This window comes from Schistocerca serialis, chromosome 4 (assembly GCF_023864345.2).
Source record: "Schistocerca serialis cubense isolate TAMUIC-IGC-003099 chromosome 4, iqSchSeri2.2, whole genome shotgun sequence".
Taxonomy (NCBI): Eukaryota; Metazoa; Arthropoda; class Insecta; order Orthoptera; family Acrididae; genus Schistocerca; species Schistocerca serialis.
This window is the reverse complement of record NC_064641.1, coordinates 370,498,263-370,515,905: the sequence shown is the minus strand read 5'-3', so window position 1 is coordinate 370,515,905 and position 17,643 is coordinate 370,498,263. Positions and strand designations below refer to the sequence as shown.

The window sequence follows — 17,643 nt, the reverse complement described above, 5'->3', positions numbered from 1 at the left end:
TATTGGACTTGTTGCATCTTCTAAGTGTCCTGCCAATGAAACGCAACCTTTGGCTCGCCTTCCGCACAATATTATCTATGTGGTCTTTCCAACTGAAGTTGTTCGTAATTTTAACACCCAGGTACTTAGTTGAATTGACAGCCTTGAGAATTGTACTGTTTATCGAGTAATCGAATTCCAACGGATTTCTTTTGGAACTCATTTGGATCACCTCACACTTTTCGTTATTTAGCGTCAACTGCCACCTGCCACACCATACAGCAATCTTTTCCAAATCGCTTTGCAACGGATACTGGTCTTCCGATGACCATACTAGACGGTAAATTACAGCATCATCTGCGAACTTCCTAAGAGAGCTGCTCAGATTGTCACCCAGGTCATTTATATAGATCAGAAACAGCAGAGGTCCCAGGACGCTTCCCTGGGGAACACCTGATATCACTTCAGTTTTATTCGCTGATTTGCCGTCTATTACTACGAACTGCGACCTTCCTGACAGGAAATCACGAATCCAGTTGGACAACTTCGGCCTTTTGGCTAAGATCAAAGTGCAGTATCTGTTCTTATCAGCTTAATATCTGATACGTCCTGCATCGCCCCATAGGCCCGCTGCCTTATTAGAAGTCGCTTGTAAGGAACGGTGTCAAAAGATTTCCGGAAATCTAGAAATACAGCATCAACCTGAGATCCCCTGTCGATAGCGGCCATTACTTCGAGCGAATAAAGAGCTAGCTGCGTTGCACAAGAACGATGTTTTCGGAAACCATGCTGATTACGTATCAATAGATCGTTCCCTTCGAGGTGATTCATAATGTTTGACTATAGTACATGCTCCAAAACCCTACTGCAAACCGACGTCAATGATATAGGTCTGTAGTTCGATGGATTACTCCTACTACCCTTCTTAAACACTGGTGCGACCTGCGCAGTTTTCCAATCTGTAGGTACAGATCTATCGATATACAGATCTACGTGTCATGAGACATGGACCCACCAGTATAGAGGGTGTCTCTACTAAGAGCCTTCAAGAGCATTGTCTCTGAAGTTTCGTCAGATATTTGCAGCTCCGTTCTTGGAACATGTAGCTGGAGTGAAGCCAGACAGATGCTGCTCATCATGTCCTTCATGCGAAGCCTAGTGTAGACGGAAAGCGTCGGTTTGTTTCCTGTTTAAACAAATTTGAAAATAAAAGAATAAAAAACTTCAAAATGTAAAATTTTACTTGCCCATTCGACAGAGCTGTCCCAAACTGGTCTACCGAAATATTCGTTTTGTCGATGTGCGTTAAGGGGGCTGGGAAAATACGAATAATAACCAGTACTCCAACAGCGACACCACCGCATTGTCTGTGCGGCTTCTGCCGCCATGTAGAAGCGCTGCTATGTCGATATCGGAGAACTGATTTTTCTTCGTGTTATACTGGTCCTTTTAATTCACACCGATGAAACTGACAACGAACTAAACCAATGTGGGACCGCTGTATCGAATGGAGGCATTAAATTCCGGTTTAAAAATCATCTCACTTTCCGTAGACGCTGGGGGTCGTATGAAAGACGCGATGAGCATGATATGTTTGAGCTGACTCCAGCGAGACGTTGCAAAATCGACATGGCAAATATCTGGGCAACACCAGCGAAAATGCCCCCGATCACCCATAGGGGACACCCTCATTTAGGAGGGGGCGAGTACTGTGCTGCCAGTAGAGAAGCAGAAACGAGAGGAAGGATCAGTCAGCAGTGTTCAGATACGTGGACTAGCTGTTGCATGTCACGCATCACAGAAATGTCAACCCTTGCAAAACCTCTAAAGTACTACTGACGATGTGACTGTGAATTAGAAACGCGAAATAAAAACCACTGCTAAACCAAGACCAGACGGACTTCGTGTACTGATGGACTGAGCCCGTCGAGCATTGTACAAATTCGTTTCCTTCTATACGTGCAAGGGATTAAATTTTATCCAATATGTTTTCACTCGTTCCTACAGCAGTATTCGCATTGTCTTTCATTGCTGAGGAATCTCATTTTATAACTGTCTGTCATCAGCAAGGAATTTTTCAGATAGATGCATATCCGTGGCAACCCAACTTTTTTTTCACGCTACAACAGGAGCCACACAGTAGCGGAAAATTCCACCGTCTGAAACGAGACTGGAGCCTTACCTGAGTCATGAATGCTATCGGTAAACACCTCGCTCCTAAAAACGCAGAAAAAGTAACAACGGCAACATATTTCATTCCATTCGGCGGAGTACTTACCGTGAACAAAAGGATCCGAGTTGACCTAATAAACACGTGAAGCAGAAACTCCCGGGGTTTTCAGCAAAACGCTTGAAACGCAAAGGGAAATGCATGAGGCGGTGCTAGTTATCACATGCCGTTGTCTCTGCTGAAAAATTCTCCATTGTGCGCGTCTGCTACGTGGCCAAACTCTCTGCGCGGCGCTGGTGAATGGCGGTGCGAACAATACTGCGGTCTGAAACAAAGTGAGTACAGAGCAGCAACTCGCTCAGAAAAGTATACACCGCTTCTTTTTAACTTCACCAGTGAGAAGCAACGCCGTTAGCTCTAAACGTGTTACCTAATTTCAATACCAGGCGATATCATTCAGGACATTTTCTTATCATAATAGAGAGTGTACTGCGTTCTGAAACGCGATGAAGTCGCTACAGTCCTTGCTGTTACCTAATAAACCTCACCATGACCTCCAAGAGAAAATATGCTAATTAAATTTGGCAGTCCTCTTCGCCACATACGTAAGGTGGTCAGAAACAGACCGAGAAGCTTGTAAGTGTGATGCAGGGTAGGTTGTGCTGAGAAATTATTGCTATGAAAGCTGTTCTATAAGTAGCGCCGTTTCCCAGTTGTTTAGCATTGAATTTAGCCAGTCAGGCCGTTGCACGCGCATGCCAGGCACTATTAATGTCAGTTGTTCTCATAGCGTAGATGATAGCACACAAGACTGCTTATTTCGGTTTCAGCCCTTACTACCGTTCCGTGCCTAATTTTTGACTCGCTGTTTTGTTCTGTTTTACGGAACCACCGTTTCTGGAGGGCCGTTTGCATTAGCGCGCGCAACTTCGTTGCTAATTAAATCGAAAACGGCGGAACGTATCGAACATTTTCTTAACAACTACTTCTCAGAACAACCTACCCTGCAACACCCTTACAAAGACTGTTTGTGACATGCCGTATAAAAGAAGTCAAGACAGTGACTATTACCGCATGTGATGGGTGTACTTACTGTTGCAGTAGTTACCAAGATGGGAAAAAAGTTCTTCTGACAAAATAAAAAAATTCTACACTGTCCGAACAGGCCTTGAAGACCCAACGAGACCGACCGTCCGCCGTGTCATCCTCACACCATAGGCGTCACCGGATGCGGTTATGTTGGGGCATGTGGTCAGATCACCGCTCTCCAGGCCGTTTTCAGTTTTCGTGACCTGTCTCATAACTGGTGTTGCACAAAAGGGCTGTCGCTTGTGACTCAGCAGTCAGTGCTATGATACAGGTAAGCTGTGTACAGTAGTTCCAGCGTTGCAAAGCCATCAATATTCACCGCAGCGTTGCTTCCTACGTTCCACCACGAACGTGCAATGTGATGCAACTAGTGAAATATTCCTCGTAGCCAAAACTCTCGGACGTCAAACTGACCTGAAAGAAACTTCAAATTTGTGTTATGTTCATAATTAATACCTGTGAGTGTACGTCGAGCTCCACATGCCTCAATCACAGCAATGCTTCTATAATTAAACAAAAAATCCTGCAAATTTCAGTTTCCTTCATGAACTGTATTTCAACGAAGTCAGCTACGTTTTTACAAATTCACTAAAAATTCTAAATAGATAAAAGTACATTATTCTCATTTAAGAGAAGAGAAAACAAATTCTATAAATTCTTAATTTCTCGGTAAACTCTTTTTTCTATTAACACATAGATATTTTTCAAAACTCTAGTGTTGCTGTTTCTTTTTTCCTGTCTATACATATTTTTCTTTCTAAACGTCCATCAAAAGCCGAAGACTAAACCAAAGTAAATAGACACTTACTGTTACCATGCATACAGTTTTCTCACTAACAATTCTGTCAGCATATCGTCCATGAGGAGTACAGGGGTTGTACACAGATATAGAAAACCAGAATAACAACATACGGCATAGGAAACTGCTGGCGTTCATACCAGATTCCAGTCGTCACGGAGTGTAAAGATACAGTCCCTATAAGGTTTTAAAGGGAGTCTTGCACCATTTACCTGCATGAGAGTGGCACGTTCAACTAACGCTGATCGAAATGGATAGCGATCACGCACCATTCTTCCAAAAGTCGAACATAAGGGCTCAATAATACTGAGATCTGGGAGCCCACGGGAGATGCGACAGATCATGCTATTGCCCACAAAGCCTGTCATGGACGATCCGAGCTGCATGAACAGGTCCTTGTCGTCTTGCAACACAGCATCGCCAATGGGGAGCAAACACTGTGCTATGGGATGGACCTAATTAGCCAAAATGTAACATAAAATTTGGCTAAAATGCGATCTTGCACAGTATCTGTGGGGCACATGGAACACCATTACATGGCTACCCAAAACAACACCGAACCCCAGCCATTTTTCACTCCCGGGACTCGTCCAGAAGTTGGAAAGAAGAACTAGCGGTCGTTAAGAACCAGCTGCCCTGTCCGCAGCTCGTGGTCGTGCGATAGCGTTCTCGCTTCCCACGCCCGGGTTCCCGGGTTCGATTCCCGACGGGGTCAGGGATTTTCTCTGCCTCGTGATGACTGGGTGTTGTGTGATGTCCTTAGGCTAGTTAGGTTTAAGTAGTTCTAAGTTCTAGGGGACTGATGAACATTGATGTTAAGTCCCATATTGCTCAGAGCCATTTGAACCAGCCAGCTGCCGTGCATTCTAGCACACATCATCATCATCATCACCATCATTTTGCATGTGTGTTAGCGTATGTAAGGGCTACACATGATTCCTGGTAACCTTCACAATCAGTGTAGTACTTCTACTAACTGTACTCATAATCGTACTGTTTTGTGCTCAGCCACGCCCCTCGCAAACAACAATCCTTGCACATGGAAAGTGAGTAACGAACCGAAACTTCAGCGTGGAAGCACTGTCTATCGATGGAAAGTATTGCACCGACTGATCTAACCAAGCAAAGCTCCCTCATTGCTTCAGTTCCACCGGCAACTCTTCTTCTACTGTACCTTTCAAACTTAATGAAATTTCACCTGAGGACAAGTAGTCTCACGAGATAAGCGTAAAGATACTGCTGTCAAACCATTCAGTGAAAGCTGCGTACAAAAATTAGGATACTAAAGTGAATGTACTAAATATGTAAGATTCAAGAAGCATTTTCAACAATTATGTCTCATTGCGAATTACATAAAAGTGAAAGTAATTAGCATAAAAGTATTTCCTAGACAGCTACTGGCGTGCAGATAAAAGCGGCAAACAGCATGGAAAACACAACATACGATAATGTATGTAAGCACATTCAAGATACAGGCGAACATTTGCAAAATACATGACTGCAAACAGTAGATTTTGAGATTCAAACAAAATAACAATTTTACCCATGTAATGAATAACAGGAACACATTGACGTTTTACGCCAGATGAATTAACAGCACAGTCGTGAAGTTCGATGAAAGGGCGGACAGTTTACCATGCACTACAGCAAGTCATAGATGCTACTAAACATGCAACGGATGCTACTGTGGAAATAGAAAAGCAACAATCGGGCACAAAGTGGATAAATCTCTTGACAAGAAATTAGGAAATCAAAATTATAATAAACGTACACTACATTATATACCAATTCTGACAGTTGTAAGTAAACTGGATATAAAACCTAAGGCACAATGTTTATCACAGCCAAAAATACAGAAATAAGGGAAAGCCCACAAGACTAGTAATCATTTCTAATACCATGTGTGTAGTCCAGCATATAAACTGTAACAGAAACTAAATAAAATACCGATACAAAATTATACATGTGAATGAACAGCACAACTTTAACTGAACTAAGAGCCACAAAACTCCCTCGAAATGCTTAGTATTAACCAATGGACACTAGCAGCCCTTACTCTAACTTACCTTTACAAGACGCTGCACCAGAAATCTGAAGAAACTTAATGAAACATAAGAAACGTGCATGGAGATGACCGAATTCATGAAACTTCTCCGGCTAATCCTAAGGTGAAACTATTTTAGATTTAATGACAAAATTTATAAGCAGGTAGTTGGTCTAACAATGACAATGTGTGTATGGTGCCATATTTGACATATTCAGTACATTAAATGTTTAGAACAACAACTGTTTACCAACAAGAACCCTGTCTACTCAAAAATGGTTAAAATGGCTCTGAGCACTATGGGACTTAATATCTATGGACATCGGTCCCCTAGAACTTAGGGCTACTTAAACCTAACTGACCTAAGGACATCACACAACACCCAGTCATCACGAGGCAGAGAAAATCCCTGACCCAACCGACTTCAAAATGGTTCAAATGGCTCTGAGCACTATGGGACTCAACATCTTGGGTCATAAGTCCCCTAGATTATTAGAACTACTTAAACCTAACTAACCTAAGGACATCACACACACCCATGCCCGAGGCAGGATTCGAACCTGCAACCGTAGCAGTCCCGCGGTTCCGGACTGCAGCGCCAGAACCGCACGGCCACCGCGGCCGGCACCCCACCGGGAATCGAACCCGGGAACCCGGGCGTGGGAAGCGAGAACGCTACCGCGCGACCACGAGCTGCGGACGCCTGCATTTTCATGTCACCCAAACATTCATGAACAAGCAGCATACAGGTTAATGCTGCACAGGGTAAAGCAAATAGCTTGGAGCCAAGACAACGTGCTACAGGAAATACACATTTTGAAACACGTTTCATATGCCTCCATGGTTGACTCAATACTGGGCAAAGTAAAGAAAGATTACAATACAAACAACAATAAAGAAAAAAATAAATATCGTCAAAACACACATGATAAACGTTGATTTTTCTACGTCGAATAAACTACAACAGACTCTGATACATAATATAAATAATTATTATGACCCATATTCACATCCTGGATTACATTAAGTAACTTGTCAGGAATGCTCCATATTCTCCCTAGGATAAACAGATCGAAAGTTCCACACCACATATACAAAAAACATTAGAATGAAACGTTGAAACGTAAGATAATCTATAGCCACATACAAATACACAGTACAAGACATACATTTGTAAATGTACATCGCCGCACGGGATAGCCGCGCACTGGTCCGTGCTGCTCCACCCTTCGGAGGTTCGAGTCCTCCCTCGGGCATGGGTGTGTGTGTCGTCCTTAGCGTAAGTTAGTTTAAGATAGATTAAGTAGTGTGTAAGCTTAGGTACAGATAACCCAGCAGTTTGGTCCCATAAGACCTTACCACAAATTTTCAAAATTTGTAAATATAGATCGAAATGTCTAAGTACACCACCAGTTAAATAACGTTCATGAAACGGATCTCTTGGAAGAGCTTGCACTAAATTCACATCTCTAAAGACAAAATATTGCATTAAGAACTGGAATGTGACCCAGCGACTTTATTTTGATGCTTCAGTTGTACCCTTACACAAGACCTCAACTAAAGTCCATCCAAACAGGACACAGAAGCCCCAACGGTACCGACCGACAGCCGATAGGTATCACTGGATGCGGATATGGAGGGACGCGTGGTCAGCACGCTGCTCTCCCAGCCATTGTTAGCTTTCGTGCCCGGAGTCGCTACTTCAACGACCCGCCATAGTAGCCGAGAGCACTAACACGCTGCTTCCTGACTCGTGTAGGCGCGCCGGCCCCAGATCAAATCCGCCCGGCGCACTAACGACGAGGTCCGGTGTGCCAGCCAGCCTGGATGTAGTTTTGAGGCGGTTTTCCACATCCTGCTAGGTGAATACTGGGCTGCTCTCGAAGTTCCGCCTCACTTACACGACTCGCAGACATCTGAAACACGTTCGCACTATTCCATGGATTACACTAGATGCAGACAGTTGGGTTACACACATTCCATCCCAGGGGGTACAGAGTGGCGACAGGAAGGGCTTCCAGCCACCCCTTAAAAATTAACACGCCAAATCCGGTTAACCATCACAGCAGACCCCACAAGTCGGGATTAATGCTTGTAAAGAGACAGAGGGAGATTTATAAATTATAGAGCTCAGCAATCAGTCGTCCTTTTTTTTCTAGGTGACAGGCGCCTGAGCAACAGGGAATGCATCGATATTAGAGAATGTTGCATTGATAATAGCTAGGCACAACGTAATCGGGATTAGCGTAATAAAACCTACAAAAGGACGACAACTGATTGCTGCGCTCTATAATTTATAAATCACATAACAGTCGCCGAGTGCACCCATTTTCCTAATGGAAGGTAGCGTGAGGAGAGACAGAGAGATCACTTCTTCACAATCAGGTAGCTTCTTAACTGGTGTTACAAGAGCTGAGCCCACCCCACTTGCCAACAGTGGGCGGCGTACTCAGACGATCACCAATTCAATATTAGCCAGGCCAGACAGTACTTAACTTCGGAGATCTGACAGGAACCGGCGTTACCATTGTGGGAAGACTGTTGCTAGTGCCATTACATAAGCATTGAATTAACTACCTTTGTAGCTAATATATAGGTGGATATGATTCATTTCACATACAAAATAAAATCCTCTGCATTAAAGAATAGTATACATACTCTGTGGACGACCTGTAATGATATATTCTTATCGTACATATCTGTTTTTAATGTCTACTGTGCACTGTAAGTTGTCTGAATGATGTTCAATATGTTTGAATTTCTGCGTAAGACTACTGAAAGGTAGAACTAATAATTTTTTTTTAAGTTTCATTCATCATATTAGACGATTCAGATATCATGCAGCTGTGTCATTTACGATTCAGATAATGAAAACAGTACCAGTTATTCATTTTTTCACGCTTAGCGCAACGCGTTTCGAGAATTTATTCTTATTTCGAAGTTCATTTCTGCATTTGTTCATATGAATATGTTTGGTGTTGTTTGTATGTGTGATTTTCTGCATCTCTTGCCCCTTTTTGAAGTTAGACTGCAATTGGAAATTTAGACAAAATGAATCTTTCAGTGTTTTTAAACAGTAATGTTACGAATGGTCTTTTGGTTTCACTAATTACAGGTAATGTGCATCTGCCATTATACAGAATATCACACACACCCATAGATTGATTCTGTCCAATCTTCCGATTGCAGTCTAACTTCGAAACGGCGCAAGAGACGCAGAAACTCACACATATTCACGTTAGCAAACGGACTTCAAAATAGCTTCGCGAAAGGCGTTGTGCTAAGTATAAAAAATAAGTAACTGTCCTAGTTCTCATTATTAAGATAACGAATTAAAATTTTCTTCAATATCCGCCAGGAAATGTATGTAACCATCATTAATTACAAAACTGTATTTATATACTACACTAAAGGCAGCACTATAATACAGTATCTCACACATCACTCTTAAATGACCTAATACACGAAAAATAGGTCTTGACAACGGTAATCCTTTTCCAACACGCTTGGTCCAAGAAAAAAGAATGTCTTGACTGACATCAGTAACAGTTATTTTATAACCAGGGCCGCTGTTTTAATAGTCACAAGCTTTTACCAACCACTTCAAAAGAATTAAATTAAAACATGTGTCCTTTAGGAACTACACATACCCAACGAAAAATTGTAACAAAGTGATATCTATTCAACCTACTGCGTTTCACAGCGAGAAAACTAACAGTATCCCGATTAGGAGGAAGAGATACGCTTTCTTAAGAAAGAATGTCATGAGGGGGATTGAAATTCTTTTTCGTTACGCTATGGCTAACGTTTGTCTTGTTTGCACGAAACTTCTCCTGATACAATCCATACCACTACTATTGCTTACCTGTAGAAAATACCGTGGCTCCTTATTGGTTACAGCTACAAGAAATAGGCCTATCAAAAGAAGATCCCTGAAGTCAGACGGATTTCTACATATACATTTACGTCCGTACTCTGCAAACCAATGTGAACCACATTGCATCAGTTATTAGGACCTTTTTCCGTCCCATTCACGTTTGGAGGGCAGGAATGGTGAACGTTTGAACGCCTCTGTCCACAGTGTAATTAGTATGATCTTTTCTCCACGATAACTATTGTTTCACCAACATTTTTCTATATACGCTTTCAAGAGGCTGTTTGTGGGTATCGTCAGGTACTTGACAGATAAGTATTCATTCCAAAACTCGGTTTCGTAGGATCCTATCGGAATTGATCGAGATTTTTGAGAATCTAGCCAAATTCCACTTCAAAGTGTTTATAAATTTGCACAAACGAGACGTAGTGTATAGTTTCATAACTTAAGTTTACCGGACAAAAAAAAAAAATTTCAGGTGGATCCGTTTTCCGTCGAAAAACATCTTTTATTTTGTTTTGATTGAAGAAAGTGGTCCGAATACTGTTATTCCTTAGAATTCTGCAGATGAGAAGGCAGTACTCGTCGTTACTGCAAGCATAATTAATATTTCGCTTAAAAGCCTTGTCTTCTTTAAAAAAAATCGCACTCTGATTCCAGCCTGTTGTCATCGCTGATACAAAGGCACGTGAAGACAGTGTTGAACACTGCTTGCTTCTGGGCTGCGTGGTGGTGTGAAGTGCTTCTAAATACCTGTTTCTGTCAGTAGAGTTTCTATACACGCTGTATCATAGAGTGCTGTCAGATCCTCGCTCTTTCTCTTCTTTCTGTCATCAGTCTTCTGACTAGTATGATGCGGCCCGCCATAAATTACTCTCCTGTGTCAAACTTTAAATCTCAGAGTACTACTTGCTACCTACAATCTCAGTTACTTTCTGGAGGTATCAGAGTCTGTCTTCCTCTGCAGTTTTTACAGTCTACATCCCCCTTTAGTACCATGGAAGTTGTACCACGATATCTTAACAGATGTCCTATCATCCTGTTAATTCTTCTTCTCAGTGTTTTCCGTATATTGCTTTCCTCTCCGATTCTGCGGAGGATCTCCTCATTCATTCCGTATCAGATCCCCTAATTTTCAACATTCTTCTGTAACATCACGTCTCAAATGCTTCCCTTCTCTTCTGTTCCTGTTTTCCACAGTGAATGTCTCACGGCTACACCCCTTTCAGGCCTGAATTTTTTCTGGAGTAAGGAAAATTTTTCTTTATCCTCTAATGCCAATGATCTTAGGCACATCATGTCTACAAAGATATACGCCCGTTTTCTATACATACTCTGAACATTTGGCTTATTTCTATGGCCTATAACATTTTTGAAATATTTATTCTTGTAATAGATAAACTGATATTGAATAACTATCATGCAAAATAACAATAATAATGTTCAACTATACAGTGGAGTATAACTAAGCAATAAGATCACAATTCTGGCGGTGACAAGCTGCTTCTCACTGCTAGGTTCACTGGTTGATATTTTTACATCGATGCCCAACAGGTGGGAGACTGAACACTCAAAGTCGTGCACATGAGGTTTCCAATGGGGAAAAATATTTCTGTTGGAGCTTCCTCAGATATTAGATACTAGCAGACTTCTCTTGGCCAGGAATGCCCTTTTTGACAGTGCTAATCTTCTTTTTATGTCGTCCTCGCTCTGTCCGTCATGGTTATTTTGCTGTTTAGGTATCATCATCTACCTCATGATGACCAATTATGACGTTTGACGCTTTTCTAGTTTCTGCTACTTCTCATAATTTCCTCTTTCTTCGATATACTCTCAGTCCACATGTTGTACTCCTTAGAGCATTCAGTCGATTCAACACACCTACATCTACATCTACATCTACATACATACTCCACAATTCACCATACGGTGCGTTGCGGAGGGTACCTTGTACCACAACTAGCATCTTCTCTCCGTGTTCCCTTCCCAAACAGAACAAGGGAAAATTGACTGCCTATATGCCTCTGTACGAGCCCTAATCTCTCTTATTCTGTAATTCTTTTTAAATTTTCCTGAGGCTAACAGCTTCCTCAGCGAATCTTAACACAGTTATCTTTCCACCATGAATTTTAACCCCCTCTTGAACCTCTCTTTTCTTTCCGTCATTACTTCTGCAACGTGTAGATCGAGCAGTAGAGGCAAAGGTACATCGCTGCCTTACACCTATTTCCATCTGTACAAGTTGTTCCTGGTTTTCCACTCTCAATGTACCTTCACGATTCTTCTAGATGTTGTATGTTGTGCGTCTTTCCCCAAAGCTTACCCCTATTTTTCTCAGGATTTCTAACATCTTGCACAATTCTACACTGCCGAAGGCTTTCTCATGGTTGATAGTCTATGAACGTGTCTTGATTTTTCTTGAGTCTTGCTTTCATTATTAATTGCAACTCAAAGTTGCCTCCCTGGTGAGTTTATCTTTCCTATTTCGAAACTAATCGCCATGTAACGGATTCTCAACTCTCTTTTCCAATCTTCTGCGAATTATTCTTGTTAGAAACTTAGATGCATGTGCTGTTAAGCTGATTCTGCGATAACTCTCGCACTTGTCTGCTCTTGCTGTCTTCAGAATAGTGTGGAAGACGTTTTTTCCGAAAGTTTGTTGATATATCGCCAATGTCAAACATTCTACACTCCACCGTGAATAATCGTCTTGTTGCCATTTTCCCGAAATTATTTTAGAAATTTCGATGGGATGTTATCTGTCCCTTCTGCCTTAGTTGATTTTATGTGTTCCAAAGCTCTTCTAAATTCTAATATTGGATCCTCTACTCTCTTCCCTATCGACTCCTCTTTCTTCTTATATCACGTCGTCAGGTAAGTCCTCACCCTCGCAGAGATCCTCAATGTAACCTTTCCATATCTCCGCTCTCTTCTTCGAGCAGTGGAATTACCATAGCACTCTTCATGTTAGCATCCTTGCTTTAATTTCACCGAAGGTTGTCTCCACTTTCCTATTGCTCAGTCAGTCTTGACGATCATTTCTTTTTCGATTTCTTCACATTTTTCATTTAGCCATTTCGCCTTAGCTTCCCTGCACTTTCTGTTTATTTCATTTCTAAGAGCCGTGTAGCTCTGTACTCCTTAAATTTCTCTGAACATTTACGTAAATCCTTCTCTCGTCGATCAACTGATGTATTTCTTCTATCACCTATCGTTTCTTCGTGTTTACCCACCTCGTACATACGTTTTTCTTGCCAAATTCTGTGATTGCCCTTTCTAGAGACGTTCATTCTTCTTCAACTTACAGCCTGGCGCGTTGAGCTCTCACTATTCATTGAACAACCAGTCTACCTAACTGGATAGGTTCAGGTTTTCTGCCCCTTCACTCTGTAATGGTAGATACTGGTTTAGCTGGCTAAAGCAGTGTTGACGAAAATTCAACTAAATACCTACCATGCAAAGGCCACTTCACTGCAGTCCATGGGCAATAGCTGAAAAACAGCTGAACAATCAAGCATTAGGGATTTTTGCATGACTCGTTTGAAAAAATGTTTAAAATTTCCTTTAAGTCGTTTTATTGTCTTTAAAACACGGGAGATGGCTAATTAGTCAGTATTTTATATCCAAACATCATTATGCGATGTTACTGACTGTGACAAGTTCATAGGCCCTAGCCACACGACATTTCCAATTTTTTTTTATCTGAAAGCAGCCATAAGATATTAATGCAATCGCATATTTTAAACGTCCTAAACAGTCACTGACCCACGACTACTTGCCAGTTAACACGGTCAGTTGTTCAGCAGCATGCTTGTGAAGAAGTGCCTGCTATAATGTCTCGTTATCTGTACGAAACACGCCAACGGTGTTAATGGACGACATGAAATGTTTACATGCAAGTACCTCCTAAAATAAATCACTCATAAAGTTCAAACATCCACAGAATGCAAAATACTGTTGTCGTTTTCGTCAACGAAACGAGAACCGATCGAACGAGCGAATTTCTTTATTTTGGTACAAATGTGATCAGCTCAGATTAACCTACGTGTATACCAGAAGACAGCTCCCGAGTGCCTCCTTCGACTCATAGCTATGAGGGACAAAGCCACACTTAATCGCGCGGGAAATCCTGAATTCCTATTGGCTAGCATGTTAACCAGCCAATCAGATCATCTCGAGCATTTCCATACCCGCGGTATTTTTAATGTCAACCAATAGATTACCACAAGTAATTTAGATTAAACATATCGTTAATCCAAAACTAAGTAAAATTTAAAGGAATCAAAGAAAGGTTTTCTTTTCACAAAATAAATTACTAATAAGTTTAATACTCAACGCTGCTTGTGGCTGCCTTTTACAGAATCAAACTTAATCGGACATATATCACAAATTCCGCTATTGCACCATAACTTCCTCACACAGACATTTACATAGTCTTAATGAAAAATATTGCATTCTCACTTTACATATGTCCTCCATTCACTCTCTCCCTTTCTTCAAAACCCACGCATACAACCAAAACTAGATGAAATAATCATTTCCAAAGGACTTCTGATGACGTCAGAAGTCTGTAGTAATATAACTGAAGAAAATTCAAGAAAATAGAATTATATGTACCTATCCTCTCGGTTGTGGTTTCAAGTGATACCATAGATGAATACATTACAGTCCCTAACTCAGTTTTGTAATGCCAACACGTTTACTATGTGTTTTAGATAAAAAATTATATCTATGAAAAACTTATTTGAAATTTTAACAGTATGGTTATGTTATCCATAGAATTTGCAATACAAAGAATGAAAAGATTGATTAATTTTTAATAATACTTCTTCAGATTCATAGAGAGTTACGTATAACGTATTGCACGCAGCGTTAGTGAAGTACACGGCTCGCTCTTCCCAGTAGCCAGCGGCCTCTGTGCTAGCGTGAGAACCAAAGCCTGCTCTTGTACCAGCTCCACGACAAACTACGCTTTCAGTGCAAGGTGACAACTCGTAATAATCTGCTACGTTTCAATCTGAACTGCCTACTGTGGTTTACTAAGAGCCACTCACACACTTGCATTTGACGGCAAAGAAAGTAATTAGAAAATATGCCGGAAACAGTGGCAAAAATCGTGAAAACCGTGCTGTGACGTATAGAAAATAAAGTATTGTGAAACTATCCACTGAAAACAATATTTGAAACCAAACAGTACGTATGTAATAATTGTTTGAGAGTATGTAATTATGCAACTTCTGCGTGCTGTAGAAACAAAGACCCCAGTGATGATGGCGATACTGTAGATGAAACTGGTCTGGGAATAACTAAATAAGTGACGAAGTGTTTTGCAACAAGTGGGACCCACAGTTCCATAATTTTGTTTGTCATGTAAACGGATACCAATGGAAAGTTTCAAAATTATTGAGGCACCTGAGCTATTTTTTATCCCAGTATCTGCAGCCTCAGAGAACTTCTTGAGTATTTCTTCATTCCTTAGTACTTCGGTATCCCACTTCACTGCAGATCGATTCCTGCTGTGTAGTCTCTTAAAGTTCAGCCTACTCTTCGTCATTACCGAATTGTGATCTGAGTCTATATCTGCTCCTCGGTACGCTGTAAAGTCCAATATTAATTTAGGAATCGCTGCAGGAAAAAGATGAAGTACAACTGAAATGTCCGTCTATCTCCACGCCTTTTCTTAGTATGCGTCCTCCTCTTGTGATTCCCGAATAGCCGGCCGCTGTTGCCTAGCGGTTCTAGGCGCATCAGTCTGGAACCACGCGACAGCTAAGGTCGCAGGTTCGAATCCTGCCTTGGGTATGGATGTGTGTGATGTCTTTAGGTTAGTTAGGTTTAAGTAGTTCTAAGGGACTGATGACCGTAGATGTTAAGTCCCATACTGCTCAGAGCCATTTGAACCATTTTTTTTAAGTTGCCGAATAAAGTACTAGTTATAACCATCTGAAATTAATTGCAGAACTGAGTTTTTTCCTCTCTCATTTCTGCTACCAAGCCAATGTTTTCCCTTAATCCTTACTTCTACTCCTTCTCCTACAACTGCATTCCAGTCTCCCATGGTTATTGGATGTTCATCTCCCTTTATGTACAGATTATCCATTCAGTATCTTCATACACTTCGTCTACCTCTTCACGCTCTGCTTATGACTTTGTCATGTGTACCTGACATGTTGTTCTCGGTGTTGGTCTTCTTTCACCTCTGATTCGAACACCCCTATTAAGGAATTGTTCACACTAACTCTCTCCCCTAGCTTCCTATTCACAACGAATCCTGCTTCCATTATACCATTTTCTGCTGCAGTAGATGTTACCCTACACAACAAATCCTTGTCTTGTATCCATTTCGCTTTGCTGACACTCACTACATCCAGACTGAGCAGTGACATTTACTTCTTATGATTTTCTAGCTCCCTTACTACGTTAAATCTTCCGACATTCCCACCCCGACCCACAGAACGTTATCCTTTCGTTAGTTATTCTCATGGTCACCCCCACCTTGGCAGACGTGTTACTGTAATTCGAATGGGGGAGGAGTCCGAAATATTTTACCAAAAAGATCATTATGACATTGTTTCAACCATATCCCACAGGTCCTGTGGATACACATTACATCTCTTTAATGAAGTGGTCTCCATTGGATTCTGCATCCCCATGCCGTTGATCATTGCTGATTCTTCCGCGTTTTAGGGACAGTGTCCCTCCCCATGGGAAGAGAGTGCCTTGATCCTCTATCTGCTCTTCCGCCCTCTTTGACAGGCCTTTCGCAGAATGAGGGTGACTTCTTACGCCGGAAATCTTCGGTCGCAGTTGCTGATGATTTTTATTCAGAATTTAAGCAGTGGTGCCATCCGAACTCGAGATTGATGACGTTTTAATTAGTATCAAAGACACTACCCCCCCCCCCTTTTCTTCAAAGTAATCTCCCTGCGCCCAAGAGAGGGGCGGGGGCAAAGTGGGCAGTCGTCGCAGCCCGAGGCCTGGCCACTCTGTCCTGTTCTCTCACTCCAGGATCCACAGAAGCTATAGGGAACGTAAAGCAAAGAACATCAGGGATTTGTTTATTTATTTTTCTTTTTTAAAATTAATGCCAACGGACTTGCCGCAGTGGTAACACCGGTTCCAATAAGATCACCGAAGTTAAGCGCTGTCGGGCTGGGTTAGCACTAGGATGGGTGACCATCCAGTCTGCCGAGCGCTGTTGGCAATCAGGGTGCACTCAGCCCTTGCGAGGCAAACTGAGAAGCTACTCGATTGAGAAGTACTGGCTTCGGTTTCGTAAACTGACATTGGGCCTAGAGAGCGGTGTGCTGACCACGCCCCTCCATATCCACATCCAGTGACACCTGTGGACTGAGGATGACACGATGGCCGGTCAGTACCGTTGGGCCTTGATGACCTGTTAGGGCGGAGTTGAGTTTTGAAATTATTATTAATACCACCGATAACAGCAGAAAACCGACGCCGTGGGCAGGTCGAAGCGGCTAGGCGCCAAACTCCTTGAGACTATTGACCCATAGTTTTACGCAGAAGAAAATTGCTGTAACCTGAGAGTAACCGGTTCTTAGAGTGGGAATGGTGTGCATCACCTTCTCATTGCAGTAACACACGAAATCCTGATTAATTAAGAAAGACTCTGCAAAGGAAATTAGAGAATAATTGTCTGCATTTGGAATTGCGGACAACTGCAC

General features: G+C 41.8%; 2 pseudogenes; both read left to right on the top strand.

Annotated features, from left to right (window-relative positions):
• Positions 1–519: 519 nt before the first annotated feature.
• Positions 520–618, top strand: LOC126476528 (U2 spliceosomal RNA; annotated as a pseudogene).
• A 16,423-nt stretch (positions 619–17,041) lies between these two features.
• Positions 17,042–17,159, top strand: LOC126476699 (5S ribosomal RNA; annotated as a pseudogene).
• The last annotated feature ends 484 nt before the right edge of the window (positions 17,160–17,643 follow it).